The sequence below is a fragment of the Lissotriton helveticus genome, chromosome 2_1 (genome assembly GCF_964261635.1).
Source record: "Lissotriton helveticus chromosome 2_1, aLisHel1.1, whole genome shotgun sequence".
Taxonomy (NCBI): Eukaryota; Metazoa; Chordata; class Amphibia; order Caudata; family Salamandridae; genus Lissotriton; species Lissotriton helveticus.
This window is the reverse complement of record NC_136059.1, coordinates 241439458-241456550: the sequence shown is the minus strand read 5'-3', so window position 1 is coordinate 241456550 and position 17093 is coordinate 241439458.

The window sequence follows — 17093 nt, the reverse complement described above, 5'->3', positions numbered from 1 at the left end:
TAAGATAAGTTAGAAAAGTTAAGATAAGAGAAAAACAAAAAATATAAAACAGGGAAAAAAGAGGAAAAAGGAGACAAAACACCTCGTGATATGCAAGAGAATACATCAAACAATAATGTAACACAAACTGAGAAGGCAGACAAACAATAAGGATAACATACTTAACAAAAACCTAATTAAGGTTGGAGAGTGTCCACACGAGGAAGACATCATGTCTGGTCCAGAAGGGAGGCGATGCAACAAATAATGGGGGACAAAGGCCTACACGACAAAGAGAAATCACCTGCAGGATAAAAAAGAACATTTTAAAATGTTAATCAGAGGAAAAACAGCCTATTAGGTAATTAAATTGAAACAAGAAAACACATCAGCATCAAAATAGCATAGTAAATTCTGAAAACAATGTTAGAAACAACTAAGCTTAACAAAAAAAAACAGTCATTTTGTAGATACTGAGGGGACTATGTCAATAACATCAGCACTGCCGGACGTAAGAAGGATCCTCATAAGTCATTGTTTTATTATTATGAGTAACTTTGAAAAAACATGGGGGGAAAAGACAAAACTGGGCTCCTATCGAGCGAAGGGCAGGTCTTATGCTCAGAAAGTCTCTTCTTTTGTCTGGTGTGGCTTTGGCATCATCCTGAGAAACATTTAGGGTATTACCAGACCGTGTGAGTTTCTTAATGTGAAGCACAGCTGAGATATCCTGCATTAAATCTGAATACTCTAAGAAGTAGAGGATGACAACTCTTGGTCTCTTAGAGGGTGAAGCAGCCGAAGGAGGGCGACCCAATCTGTGAGCTCTTTGGATGTTAAGTTGCAAATTCTCTGGTAACTGTAGGATCTGAGGTAAAAGAAAAAGAGCTTTGAAGAAAGAAATAACATCCACCTCTTCCATGCCTTCGGGAAGACTATAAATGCGTAGGTTATTTTGTCAATTTAGATTTTCTAGGACTTCAACTTGTCTCTGCAGTGAAGAAACGTATATCAAATTAACAAAGGGAGTGAAGAGGTAATGCTCAAAAGAGCATAAGAAGTGGATACGTCCTCCTCAAGTCAATTTGTCAAAAAACAAAGGGATCCACCCTTATGAGAAAGTACTGTAGTGTTCCTCCAGACTACGTGTGTCTCCTACAATGGTGGAAAGCACACAGCTTGGTTTAAATACCTATTACCCACCAAAAGGACCCTTGATGGCATTCTTCATCTTCGGGGTCTTCCCGTCCCACTGAAGGACTGGGCGTGCTGCGACCTATGACTACATGGGAGGACTGATTATGAAAAACAATACTATGTGTGGTGTAGGAATGTGAGGGAAGGGTCAAAAGAGAATTCCACAGAGTCCTGGTGAGGAGGTAACCTTGACATATGTGTGACTATAGGTACCTCTTCCCTCCCGTTTTGAAGGCTCATGTGGCATTATTTGGGTAATATAAAAACATTTTGCAAATATACCTACAGGGGTATAGTATACTGTGCATGTAGATTGTAGGTGCACCACTCAGTTAGCATTATATGTAAACACACCATTTTTTATTTGAGTGTAGAAGGGGTCTCATCTGTTTCCTGATGAGAAGCCAGGGGAGGGCTTTGAAATAAGTTGACACTTGAGACACAGCTCATTAAAGCATAGTATCTCATTCCCCATTTTTAACAATACCAGCTCAAAGTAACATTAAAATATTTTTTTCCACTGAGCCAGGTATTTTTTAATTTTGCACCATTCACTCACTTTTGACCCTTCCACTCACACTCCTACACCACACCGAGTATTGTTTTTCATAATCAGTGCTGCTATGTAGTCATAGGTCACAGCACGCCCCGTCCCGCAGTGGGGCGGGAAGACCGCGATGATGAAGCATGCCACCAAGGGTCCTTTTTTTGGGTGAGGGGTATTTAAACAAAGCTGCGTGCTTTCCACCATTGTAGGAGACACACGTAGTCTGGAGGAACACTTCTGTACTTTCTCATAAGGGTGGATCCCATTGTTTTGTGAAGAAACTTTTACCTGCAAGTTTACTTTAAGAGATGTATCATTGAGGTGTGAGATTTGTTGTTCCGCCGAAGACAAACGCTCTTCTGTGAGTGACCAATTTTTAGTTAAAGTTTTCAATTTAGCATTATTGTCCTCAATAAAACGGCGCAGAGCCCTGATTTCTTATAGTAGGTCAAGCGAGGCTGCAGGTGCAGTTTTTGTAGGTGATGGTGGGTCTTTCTTGAGCCGCTTAACTTGCGATTTATTGGCTTGAGCTTGAGATAACCCTATAGGTGGAATATGAGAAGAGCTCATTTTCAACCCCACACTTGAGGTAAAGTTTTCCTTTGCGGTGGAGACAGTTGAGGCCGGCAAGAGTCTTTATAATTTTCTATCAAACACTGAGTTGTGAAAAGAAGAACTTTAAACCTGCCCATGTAATAAAGTCACACAGAAAAGGACCAAAACACTAATCCAATGCGAAGAAATTAATACTCTTCCACAGATATGTCGACAACTGATGCAGCAAGTAGAGACTTGAAAGACGAGCATGCCATTTGAGAAAAAAGGAAAAGAAAAGCATATTGTAAAATGGAAGTCACCACAAAATATTATCAGTTAGCTAGAAACCTGTTAATGTAGACGCAGTAATCCAATTCCGGCATCAGTTTGGGAAAGAAACAGAAATTTAATTTAGAACATGCCAAAAAGTCCTGGAAGTAAAGAAATAATCCTTGTAGGAGACAATGCCTTTAAGAGATTAGGAGACTCCAATGTAGCCATTGCCTTCAAAGAATATGAACAGCCTTCAAGGGAGGAGCTTGCCATATCATTTCCTCAGAGTACAAGCTGGTTCCTCTCATGGTTAAAATGGTAGTCATCTCTGAGGGAGAAAGAAAATCCGCTTCAAACTTGACTTGTGGGCCCCATCACAACCTAAAAAATACATAAAATGCAACCGCTGTGCATACCCTATGAAAAACGGGTCACACAGTGGGAAATTGAGCAGGGGAGCTGCTGTCGCACTGCTGGTAAGCCACACCCCCTCCCTTGTTTTTGAGCTCTGCTGTCTTCAAAACATGCATTAACTCTAAGATATTTTTTTAATTAATATGCATGCTTCATAAACACACCTCTTCTGCGGTGGTGCAGTGCAGTGCAAAAAAGCATTATAAAACTGTCGCAGGTACTATTAATAAGTGTCAATTTTGTAATTACAACTTGTCCCAACACTATCAAATCCACTCCTACAGATATAATACAATGTATCTAGAGAAAACGTACAGTGTGGCAGATTCCATTCCCCCATTTTGTAAGTATCATTCTACAATGTGATCATATTTTGTACAGCTTTGCCATCTCTATTTTTCCATTAGTGTTCAAATTGCCAGAAAAGAGTAGATATTCTTTCAGGGTTTTCAAAAGGTCTTGTGGTCTAATTGCTGGATGCATCATAGCGGAGTATAATTCAATCATTTTGTTGCAATATACCATATCATGGATCCCGTCTTTATATCTGGTGGGGGGAGTGGCACACTCATCCATTTTGTAGCTACTCTGCAGTTGGACTTAGACCTCTCTGCAGGGTCACCCCCAAACTTTTTGTCTTAACTCCTCCTATTTTTGCTCAATTTGTTTTTGCTAGCTTTAGGGCTCTTTATTACTATTAACTAGTTCTAAAGGACTTGTGATGTTTCCCTAAACATTGCTTGATATGCTAACACCAGGTTAACATATTTAATTTACTTATAAGTCCCTTTTAGAGTGGTGTACCATATACCCTGGACCTGTAAAGTAAACGCTACTAGTGGGCCTTGAGCACTGTTTGTGTCACCCACTTAAGTAGCCCCTTAAAACATATCCCAGGCATTTCATTGCAGCCTGAATGCAGTTTTACCCTGCCAAGACGACTTGGAAAAATAGTTCCCTTGCAAAGCTTTAAACTCCCCCTTTATTGCATATAAGTCACCCCTAAGGGAAGACCTAAGTAGCCCATAGGGCAGGGTGCATTATAATTAAAAGGTTGGATATGAACCTTTAGGTTTTAGATATCGTGGTAGTAAAATAATTTCTACATACGTTTTTCGCTACTGTGAGACCTGCCTCTTCTATATGATAACATTGATTTGCCTTATTAGAAAGTGTTAACTTTTGATTGGGAACAGGAAAGCATTTTGTGTCTGGTATCTGAGGAATTGCAATTAAAATCCTCTTTAATGGTAAGGTCTGATTTAAAGTTTCAATTTTGAAAATGCCACAGTTATAAAGTTGCCATTTTCCTGCCCTAACTATTTGATGCCTGAAACTTGTTCCTGTGTAACATGATTGGGTGTAGTTGGAGTTTGTTTATTCTCCCCAGACTGCTTGCTTCTGGTCCAGGGAGGACCTGGCCTGACAGTTCGGGCTGGACTGTTCCCATGAGAAGCCGGGTCAAGACTGATTTGCATATGGTTGGGTCCAAACTGGGGTGGGATAGTGAGCAAAATAACAATGGATTAAATCCAGATCTCTCAACTGGGGGTGAGTGGTTGAAAAGTTTCAACACTCCATCCATCACCTTGTTGTATTTACTATTCCTGTCAGAGAGCCACAGGTGTACAGGGATTAGGTGAGCCAGGTTGGCCATCAACGGGCAGGATGGGGGGGGGTTGGGAAATGGACACTGCTCGACTTGTAACTGAATAGGCTGTGCACTGCCTTCACACAAATGACTTGTCACCCCTGCATTATTCATGCAGACATCTTTGAGCCAGGGCAGTTGAAGAAGGAAACTTCAAGCACTTCAAAGAAAATTCTCTAGAAACGTCTCCTACTTCAAAGAAGGCACCAGGTTTAAAAATAGGACCCTGAGACCCAATCTTCAGTTCACTCTCTGAACCTGCAGAAGGACTCTCAGAAGATTGGCCTGCTGTTTGCTGTCTGCCTTGAACTCTCAAATGCCTGCCTTGCTGCTTGAGCTCTGTTTCATCACTTGAACCCAGGACTACCAGAGTGACTCCAAAGGCTAGTTGGCTGGCTGCCTGATCAGAGCCTCAGGGACAGAAAAGGCTCCAACCATTTTGAACCCGCACTTGGACCCAGCCTTAGTAAGCCCTAACTTACCAAGTTGTGCCCCTCCTTTCTTAGACCCTTAGTGGTGGTGCTAAAGGTGCTCAGATAGACAAAATCCAAAACTTGGGAAATTTTTTGGTTAAAAACTGCTCTGAGAACCATGAGAAGACTCGCTCCGACCTGCTCTTCTCTCCATCCAAGGTGCAGTGCTGGTCGGCCTCACTTCGTGGCAGCTCTCACTACATTGTTCTCCGCTGCAACAATTACTGTTCAGTCTTCCTTCTCATAGCCAGTTGGTATCTGGCCTCATGGAACTCCATTGGCTATAGCCTCTTGCCTCGTCCCGCTAGAGATTTTCAACTTCCAATAAAGAGAATAAGTCTGAATGTAGAAATCTTCACTGTGTTTTCACCCATTGGCTCCCCAATGATAGTGTTCTCTCCTTGTACACCCCCTGCAGCTTTTCCCAGCTGCACTTAACCTTCTCAGAACATTTTCCTCAGAATTTCATCTAAGTTCGAAGGTAAGCAACCATCCACCCCAATCCACTCATTGCATCTGACTCCCACTCCATCGCAGTCTGCCATAGTTTTAAACTTTGACCCATCTCACTCGCAGTTGGCGCTTTCATCTTTTAGGTGCCAGTTTTTACTTTTAACATTAAAAATGCATGACTCTTGTTCTACTGATTGGATGTTTGTTGTTTTAGGGTCAATTTATTTACTCTATTTTGTGAAATTGTTGTGGAAGTTTTCTTGTGTTCTGTATTCACTTTATTACTGTTTGAGTGCTGAGTAAATACTTTATACATTGCATGTAAGGTAAGCCTAATTACTTTTCTATGTTTGTCCATGTCCTAAAAAAAAAATGTACTCAGCACACAGGAGGCGTGAAGGCCAAACATTGGTTAATGGCCATGGCAAGGTTGTGAGGTCTAACATGTGTCCACCTAGCTGAAAGCAGGAATAACTACTGTCCCTCGCTGTAGTTCTCTTCGCTAAGGCAGAAGAACTTGAATAGGCCTGCAGCATTAGCTTGGTATGTCCTAGAGTGATGTCCCACCGTAAAGTCAGTTCCCTGTAGGGAGATGGACCAAGACCTCCTCAACAGTTTGGGACACTCTCCCCTCATCTACTTTAGCCATCCACAGAGTCAGCGGTCTGTCTGAACCCGAAATCAGTTCCAAACAGGAATGGTCTTCTTCAGTGCCCAGACTACTGCATAGGCATCCCTTTTTATTGCACTCCACGTCTGTTCCCTGGGAAGTATCTTCCTACTGATGAAGGCTACAAGTTGGTATGGGTCCTTGTCGTTCAGCTGTGAAAGCAGAGCCCCGATACCATGCTCTGAGCAAAATGAACTCTTTGAAGAAGTCAGAAGCCTTGAGCAAGGGTGCTGTACACATGGCCTCCTTCAAGGTATTAAGACGGTTCTGGCATGCCTCTGTGTAGAGCACCTTTTTCAGCTGCTTTTTGGAAGTCAGCTTGGTTATGGGGGTACCATATCCCTTGACAAAACCCCTGTAGTATCTGACAAGGCCCAAGAAGACTTTCACCTTAGGCTGTGTCTTGGCAGGTTCCCAAGCCAGGCAAGGAGCAGCCTGGAGGGGCTGCTCCTTGCCCCCACCAACTTAGTGCCACAAATAGACCACAGACCCCTGCCCTATCTGGCACTTACTGACATTGATAGGCCTGCCTGCTCCAGGGCCTGAAACACCTCTTCATCGTGTAACAGGTGTCCTCCCTGCTGGATCTGAAAACTGCAATGTCATCCAGCACTGAAAGCTTTCATCCCAACAAGGACCCTGTTATCCGACCTGTGGAGGGTGGCAGGGGTATTCTTTAACCCAAAGGCCATCCCCCTAAACTGGATATTGTCTTCTAGGGTGGAGAATGTAGATCTCTTCTTGGCCCCTACAGTTATGCCAGTTTCCAGATGTTAGGGCTGGCACATTAGATACAATGTTGGGATAGTTCATTTTTCAAATGTCCCCACTGTTTGCAGGCAAAATATGATCTTGCCATTCCAGGGGCCTCTCCTCCGCCTCTGTCATTGCCTCTCCCAACGACACCTCCATTTTTTCTTCCTCACTTTACAGGACTCCTCACCCGACAAGCTTAACAGTTCTGTTCATATTCAGCGACTCCAATGACATAAATTTCATTTCTAAATTCTCTTTCTTTCTCTGTTGCGATGCTATTCAATGGGTTTGAGGTGGTCCCAATGTGGTCACCATCTTAGAATGCCATCCAATGCAGATAGTCATCAAATGACACATACTATTCTGTAACAATTGCTTCACAAAAGGAGTGCCTACAGTGTCTTGAGCCATCGCCATCGGATGCTTCATACCGAGTATCTCTCAAACACATCCTTAAGTCTGTCTAAATAATCAGCCAGTGCTTCACCCCTATTTTTCTTACAATTTGAGATCTTAGTCCAATCGGTGTGAACCAGGCACAAATCTGCAATCAAATTCAACAATGCTTTATTGACTGCTGCACTCCATTCTCTGCCGTTTGCAGGGGCCACAGTTGGTCATGGAGCTTTCTCCACCAGTCTTCTTTGCACCTCTATCGGCACCACCATTTGCAGCAACTCATTCACATCTGCCTAGATAGGTCTGTACACTTCAAACACACTCTGCAGTTTCTCTAGGAACTGAGTGTAGTTTTTCTGGATATGATGTAATTGGTTCTTTACACTCATTAATTCAGAGGGGAAGCAAGGGACATACAGCCACATGCATCAAAGTGCCCATTTGCGATTTCTTAATTGCGAAAATCAAGGAATCGCAATTAAGAAATCGCAAATTGGTATGCATTAAGAAATCGCACTTTTATTTGCGATTTCTTAATTTTCCTTAATTGCGATTCACAATTTGCGAATCGCAATTAAGGAATCCCTTCCCATTGATTCCTATGGGCCAAAAGGCCCATTGGAATGAATGGGAAGACAATCTCAATTTGTGATTCGCAATTAGCTAATCGCAAATTGAGATTGCGATTTCAAGGGTGCAGGGGTGTCCAGAGGACACCCTGTTGCACCCCTGAAATCAATCTATGCACATATGTTGTGCACACACATGCCCTAAGGGCATGTGTGTGCACAACATGACAGTTAGAAAAATGGACAGAATTGCATTTTTCAAATTTTTCGCAAATTACCATGAGGTCCAACCTCATGGTAATTTTTTCCTCCTAATTGCGATTTCGCAATTTTTTCAAGTGTCATGCATTGCATTTAAGGAACCGCAAATTGCGATTCCTTAAATGCAATCGCATTTTTAGAAATCGCAAAAAATAGCGATTTCTTGTATTTTTTGTTAATGCATCCCAAATAGTGATTTAGGAATCGCAAACGGCCGAATTTTGCAATTCGCACCGTTTGCGATTCCTAAATCCTTTGATGCATGTACCTGATAGACCATAATTCTACCCTCACCCACTGGGTAATGCTCCAAAAGAAGAACAGTGGAACAGGCAGAATCCTCATCATAAGTGTTTCTTAAATGAGGAGAAGAGAAACTCCTTCTAGATAATTGTTCTGCAGTCTGTCTCAAACTTTTGAGAGAAATATTATGTATGTTACTTGTATTTGTATAGTATGCTATCACCCATGAGGGTATCCTGGTACTGTAGCAGGAGTGTGAGGCTGACCTCTGTAGGATTACTCAAAAAGCCAGGTTTTCTGCTTCTTATGGATTTCAGGAAGATACTGGCCTAAAATTGTCCAACTGCAGCAAGGGTTCCCATGTCTCTAAAGGGTTCCAGGTTATCAACACCTATGTTTTATCCTAGTAAAGCTTCAGAAAATATACATCCATCCAGCAGCGGATAAAAAGAAGGTGTGGACACCATGACAGAAATGATACTTTTGGAATTAAGTTTAAATAGCACTTACCTGCATGAAACCTCATATGAAGATTAAAAAGCCTGGGGGACAGAGCTGATCTTTGCTCACAACCTAGCTGAACACGCTAGTTGCGGAGGAGGCAGACTGAAAGATGACCATTTGTTGTTGGCCATACAGGAAGGACTAAAGCCACTTAATGACCTTTTTATTCTTTCCAATGTTTTTTTGATATGCTTGAGTTTTAATTATGGGACTCATTACTGGTTAGATGAGCGAAGTTGGGACCTAACAGCAAGGAGTCGTAGGTCACACCTGCCTAATTATGAAGTGGTAAGAATCATAACTTTTCCCATTGCGGCATGTGCTGAAGCCCGAAAATGGACACAGCACAAGCTGCATTGGAGAAACAGATGCTTGCAAACATCCATGCCTGTAGGCCATAAATATCAGAGGCCCATGCACTAAAAGTGTTTCTGTATGTGTAATTTTTTTGTGTGCATGTTTTCTTTTTTTTCTAGTATATTTTTGCAATAAAATAATTTTAAATTGGACCATTGAATCAGATTGCCAAATTGGATCTATTGGCTTTGCTAATGCTTGTTTAGGAGTTTCATAGATTCTGGCATTTCTTTTTTGTGTACAACCCTCCAAAAATATTAGTTTTCTTATCTACTTTTCAACAAATACTTTTCATTTGAGACTGATAATTTGAATAAAATGGGTGCAGTCGTGATTTAGGAATTTGTTCTCATTTATCATTTTGTAGATCATGTTTTCATTGCATTTCTAAACTTTATGGGACAGATTCACAAAGGTAATCTGAGCTATAAGTCTAACTTTATGACTTCCGGTACTCACAGAGGTAATTTACGAGTCGTATCTTTATGTCTGCAGACGGGCCAGAATCTCCGCACCCGGGCCGTACTCTCTACACCCGGGCCGTACTCTTTGACTGTAGCCGTACTCTCCGGCTTGGGCTGTACTCTCCGGCATGGGCCAGATGACGTGTAATCAATGGGCTAGAATACAATTATTTACAAAAAGGAGCATTAGGAGCGCGTGATATATCAGTTTGGGCAGGGAAATGGGTGTGGCTGGACACTACATCATATCCCAGAAATGTTTGCTCCTTTGCATCATGGTACATGCAGCCCACGATTTGCGCTTTCCTCAGTGTGCACACTGAGAGGAGCTTAAATCATGGACTGCATGTACCATGATGCAAAGGAGTTTACTTTTAAGTCTATGACCATCCACTTCCTCCTTAGCGTGGTGTGGAGGGGTGGAGCTCATGTGACTGATTGATCAATGCATGCAGGGACTTCGAGGTATTTGATCCTGATGTTGTAATTGCAACTCCAAAGCATGGTAGGTGTCCCCAAGTGAAATGGCTCATTGACATTCCCATGCAACTAAAGTGTTATGGCCCCGTGACATGATGAGAAGATCTGCTTTTCCTATTGATCCTTACGGAATCCTCAGCAGATAGAGTGTGCCTCACGGTAGAGGGCTCTAGATCTCCTGGTTTGCAGCCTTCCTCTTGGATGTGATGGCAGATTGTGTGTCAGTGCTGGTCTCAAGGTGTCCTCTTGGATGTTGTTTTGTATTGGCATAGAAGATCTTAGTGACGTGACTGCCTCTTATTTTATTTTTTATTTTTTTGAAAAGTTTTATAGAGCACGAATAAGACCCGGCAGGGTATCAGAGAGCTGTACAACAAAGCCAGCTGGTTAGTCTTGCGCTGGAGGACATAATAGATAGCTAAGCTTTTGCAGTAGAAGCACAATAGAGACAAAGTAGACATGTAAACAGTTACCAAGATGAAGATTGCAGAGTAGACAAGGGAAGGCAGGGTTGTAGGTCAATACCATTAGTTTGTAAGGTTACAGTACTATTGTAACTGTTCAGGAGAAAATCTTTGACTTCTTTTTTAAATGTATAAGTCTTCTATGTTTATAGAAAGTCAGTCTCACCAGTCCAAGATGGCTACATGTAAGTGATGTTTTATTCTTTTTATAGAGTTTTATAAAGCGCAAACTAGACCCGAGACATCGGGTATCAGAGCACTTAACAAGAGCACCAGTTTCATTATATATGGACACATTCATTTTTGTTAGAAGTTTGAGTGATTTGCCAGAATCGTAGGATATTGAGCGTCATTGTTGAGTCTCGAACCCAGGTCCTCAGCTACGAGGTCGACGGCTCTAACCGTAAGGCTACATCATTCTTGTTTTTTCAAACTAAGATGCTGTCATCAGCTTCCTGTTTAAAGTTAGATTCTACTTAAGGCCCAGCCAATCAGATAAAACAGTGCCACAATCAGAGTTTTGTCCTCATGGGTGTTGTGATTACATTTGTCCCTCCTAGGACACTGTACGCCCGGCGCCTACGTCACCAGCTGTCTCTGGAATGTTGACAGATGACAGCTGGTGGCAGGCTCGGCAGGTTGAGCGCTCCGCACCTCGGAGCGCATGTGTTGGTGTAGTCAATAAAGAAGCTTCCCTAATACCAACGTTGTCTGCAGAGACTTCTATACAAGTTTGGCGACGAGGCACCAACACGAGCCACAGCAAAAAAAGGAAAATTGTGAGTGAAACAAAAAAAGAAAAGTTATTTAGAAGAAAATAATACGAGATATTAACAAAAGAACTTTATTTAAATCAACTGTGTGAACGGCGTATATGAAATGATCTGGAAAGAATGAAAGTTCTGCGGAAGCAACACAAAGAAAATGAGAGGCAGAGCGGCACGCACCAATTTGAATTGAATTTCAAGAGAGACAACGCTTGTGACTGAAATAAACGAAGATTTCATGAGGCAAATGTTCTGGCTTCGCGAGTGTGTCTGAGGATAGACGGTTTGCCGGTTGCATCCAACTGCCGTTAAAAATACGTCAAAGAGCTGTCAGTTGCCAGCTGAGCGCGCGTCTCCTAGGCAGCGCACCTCACAGCTGACTAAAGAAGCGTGTCTACGCCAGGCACAAGCGGCCATTTTAGAAAGTGGAAAAACGCATTGGCAGAAGGAATTGTAACGGAAGTAGCGGTGATGAAAGCGCTAGTGTTAATAAATTAAAAGGAACCATACAGAAGAAAGCGCTAGTGTGGAAAAAAATAAAAGGAACAATACAACAGAATAAATAAACATACAGGCGTAAAGACGCTTAAACACAACAAATGTTACTATCTGTCTTTAAAAAAAATGAAAGAAAATTAAGAAATAAATAGTGCAACACTGCCACCAGCAGGACAAAAACATATTTACTTTAGGGAAGAAAAGGCAAATACAGGAGTCATAGCCAGGAGCACTAAGGTATAAATACAGTAGAGCACTCATGGCATCAGGATATTTATGGAACTTAACACCACTGAGATTGTGCATCGACCGTAGCAAAATGGGCAAGTGGCATTTTGAGATTGTGCATCGACCTGCGTGATCTAAATAGAAACATAGTAGTGGAACAGTATCATTTGCCGAGAATCAACGAAATGCTAGCCAAAACAAAAGGTGTGAAGTGGTTCTCGACAATAGAATTGAAGGCCGCCTATCACCAGGTACCTCTCCACAGAGAGAGTAAGAACCTCACCACATTTGTGACGCCTTTTGGGTGCTATCGCTTCAACAGAGTTCCTTTTGGTTTGGCATCAGCCGTTGCGATGTTTCAGAGACTGATGCAGAACATCTTTGCAGGCATTCCGGACTTGCTAACGTTTCAGGACGATATCCTCGTCATGGGAAAGACTCGTTAAGAGCACGGCGATAAGGTCCATCAAGTTCTGGAAACTTTGGCAGCAAAGGGTTTGACGGCGGAGCTCAAGAAGTGCAAGTTTGCATGTCGCAAGGTGAATTACCTGGGGCATGAAATATCAGGAGAAGGTATTTGTCCCAAGAAGGAGCCGTTGGAAGCATTCAATGATGCACCTGAGCCAAACAACAGAGAGGAACTGAGGTCCTTCCTAGGATTAATTGAATTCTATGCGAAGTTCATAAAGAACTTTTCTCACAAGACTTACCCACTAAGGCAACTGATAAAGGAAAGGAACAAGTACATATGGAAAGACGATTGTCAGAGTACTTTCGCAGCGTTGAAGAAGGAACTATGCTCAACTGTTCCATTACAAGGTTTTGATCCTATGCTTAAAAATGTGATAACAACAGACGCAAGCTGCAAAGGATTAGGAGCTGTACTATCCCAGAGAGATGTAAATGGAAATGAGTGTACCATTGCCTTTGCCTCACGCTCCTTGACCCAGAGTGAGGAGAAATTTTCAGTCATTGAGCGTGAGGCATTGGCGTGCATATGGGCACTAGAGCACTTTAGACAGTTTGTTCTTGGGTGGCAAGATTATTCTTCACAGCGACCACAAACCTTTGACAAAGGTATTCACAACTAAAAAATTGTACAATGCGTCACCTAGGCTCGCGCGATTGTCCATGAGATTGCTGGAATACAATTATGTTGTGGTATATGTACCTGGGGTAAGGAATGTTGTGGTGGACTTTTTAAGTCGCATGCCATTGCCAGAATGTTAAATATGTAATGATAATGTTGAAGAGAGTGTCGCTAGTGTGAGAGAAGAGCTAGAGGGGATTTCACTCGAGGAGTGGAATGTAGAACAGGACAAGGACAAGACGTTGTGTGAAGTAATTGAAATGGTAAAGAGAGGTTGGGGCTCCAAGAGTACCTTAACAGAGAGACTAAATACCTTCTGGGAGGTAAAAGACGAACTATCTCATGAAGATGGGTTGTTGCTAAGGGGGGGAAAAGTAGTACCACCCACTACACTAAGAAGAAGGATGCTGGACATTTGCCACGAGGGGCATTTGGGAATAGCTAAAACCAAGAACAGGGATAAGAACAGTTACTGGTGGCCAGGAGTAAGCTTGGAAGTTGGAAGGGTTGTCAGGGACTGCCCCTCATGTTCAAACTCTCACAAAACTCAAGTGACCTTTAGACCACCTTTGCAACCTATACCCTGCCCATCCATGCCGTGGGAGAGAGTAGGGATAGACATCATGGGACCGGTAGTGGACAAGGGGGAACAAGTGTACATGGTTGTCCTCATTGATCACTTCTCCAAGTGGCCAGAAGTAAAATTCTTGACCCAACCTGACGGGGTCAATGTGGTGAAATTACTTGACAAGGTTTTCACACGGGAAGGTCTCCCCAAAACCATAGTCAGTGACAATGGCCCACAGTTCACCTCTGACACCTTTAAAAGTTATATTCTAAGAAACAAAGTGTGTCACAAAACCACATCAGTGTACCACCCCGCTTGCAATGGAGCGGTGGAGAGGTTCAACAGAGTCATAAAAGGGATTATTCAGTTGGCCAAAAATAGCAACAAGAAATGGAGGCAGGAGCTGTGCAAAACGGTCTGGGCGTATTGCATCACACCATGTATTACGACTGGCCACAGTCCATTTGAACTTATGCGGGGCAGGACACCTTTGTGTAAAGATAATGTAGGATGGGCCAAGGCAGCTAAAAGAGTTATCTGGTCCACAGAGCAGGTTGAGGAGAAGTTGAAATTGGCACAAGCAAACTACAAGGAAAGGTATGATGAGAAACATGGTTGCAGACCAGTTACCTTGGAGGTTGGGGATACTCTGAGGGTGAAGAGAAGTGGACATGTAAGCAAGGGCAACAACAGCTACACAGAGCCACAGGTAGTACGGGAGGTGTATTGCAATTCAGCCTTGCTTGGCGATGGCAAGGTGTGGCATTTCTCTGCCCTGTCACAATGCAAAAACAAAACAGAGAGACCTGAGAATGTGGCCAAAGAACAGACACAAGGATTAGATAGGGCATCTTTTGAATGGTCAGATGAAGAGACTGCCGAAGAACCACAAGCATCCGACACCACCGGGTTACCAAATCTTGAGTTAGGCAGTACTTCTTCCAATCAGTGTGAGCCGGGTAGGACAGATGCAAGCAGAATAAGTAGGAGGTTACCATCCCCACAGGCTCCGAGCCGTGCATTGAACCAAGCCACCAGTAGAACAGGAAGGAGACTATTACCACCCATTAAATTGTCAGATTATGTTTGTGGGTAGCATTGAAATGTATTTTTAACCACATATGGTTACATGTTAGAATATTGCAGCTCTTTACTGTTTGTTTTCCTTTCCCTCTTTCATCCTCGTTTCTTTCTGTCTTCTTTCTTCCTTTCCCTGGTTGCTTTTCTTCCCTCTAGGAGGAGGATGTGTTGTGATTACATTTGTCCCTCCTAGGACACTGTACGCCCAACGCCTACGTCACCAGCTGTCTCTGGAATGTTGACAGATGACAGCTGGTGGGGCGAACAAAGCGATACAAAAGGGGATGATGGACGGAGCTTTGAACAAATCCAACACACCACCCCCAGTCAACTGATCTGGGTTTAATTCATCACCATTCTTTAGCCCACTCAGCCACCCCATTTCAGACATGGCTATATGCAAATCAGTCTGACCCTTAGCCTCATGGGAAAAGTCCAGCCCGAACTGCCAAGCCATGTCTTCCATGGCACGGAAACAAGCATCCTGGGACCGGTTTCGGATTCATAATCCTCATCAGCCAGGCTATCTTGAATCCAGTGGCCAAGTGAGCAAGGGACTCACGTCTGAGCATACCCTGCCACACATAGGGCGAACAAAGCGATACAAAAGGGGATGATGGACGGAGCGTTTGAACAAATCCAACACTCACCCCCAGTCAACTGATCTGGGTTTAATCCATCACCATTCTTTAGCCCACTCAGCCACCCCATTTCAGACATGACTATATGCAAATCAGTCTGACCCTTTCCCTCATGGGAAAAGTCCAGCCCGAACTGCCAAGCCATGTCTTCCATGGACCGGAAACAAGCATCCTAGGACCAGTTTCGGATTCATAATCCTCATCAGCCAGGCTATCTTGAATCCAGTGACCAAGTGAGCAAGGGACTCACGTCTGAGCATACCCTGCCACACATAGGGCGAACAAAGCGTTACAAAAGGGGATGATGGACGGAGCGTTTGAACAAATCCAACACTCACCCCCAGTCAACTGATCTGGGTTTAATCCATCACCATTCTTTAGCCCACTCAGCCACCCCATTTCAGACATGGCTATATGCAAATCAGTCTGACCCTTTGCCTCATGGGAAAAGTCCAGCCCAAACTGCCAAGCCATGTCTTCCATGGACCGGAAACAAGCATCCTGGGACCGGTTTCGGATTCATAATCCTCATCAGCCAGGCTATCTTGAATCCAGTGGCCAAGTGAGCAAGGGACTCACGTCTGAGCATACCCTGCCACACATAGGGCGAACAAAGCGATACAAAAGGGGATGATGGACGGAGCGTTTGAACAAATCCAACACTCACCCCCAGTCAACTGATCTGGGTTTAATCCATCACCATTCTTTAGCCCACTCAGCCACCCCATTTCAGACATGGCTATATGCAAATCAGTCTGACCCTTTGCCTCATGGGAAAAGTCCAGCCCGAACTGCCAAGCCATGTCTTCCATGGACCGGAAACAAGCATCCTGGGACCGGTTTTGGATTCATAATCCTCATCAGACAGGCTATCTTGAATCCAGTGGCCAAGTGAGCAAGGGACTCGCGTCTGAGCATACCCTGCCACACATAGGGCAAACAAAGCAATACAAAAGGGGATGATGGACGGAGCGTTTGAACAAATCCAACACTCACCCCCAATCAACTGATCTGGGTTTAATCCATCACCATTCTTTTGCCCACTCAGCCACCCCATTTCAGACATGGCTATATGCAAATCAGTCTGACCCTTTGCCTCATGGGAAAAGTCCAGCCCGAACTGCCAAGCCATGTCTTCCATGGACCGGAAACAAGCATCCTGGGACCGGTTTCGGATTCATAATCCTCATCAGCCAGGCTATCTTGAATCCAGTGGCCAAGTGAGCAAGGAACTCACGTCTGAGCATACCCTGCCGCACATAGGGCGAACAAAGCGATACAAAAGGGGATGATGGACGGAGCGTTTGAACAAATCCAACACTCACCCCCAGTCAACTGATCTGGGTTTAATCCATCACCATTCTTTAGCCCACTCAGCCACCCCATTTCAGACATGGCTATATGCAAATCAGTCTGACCCTTTGCCTCATGGGAAAAGTCCAGCCCGAACTGCCAAGCCATGTCTTCCATGGACCGGAAACAAGCATCCTGGGACCGGTTTCGGATTCATAATCCTCATCAGCCAGGCTA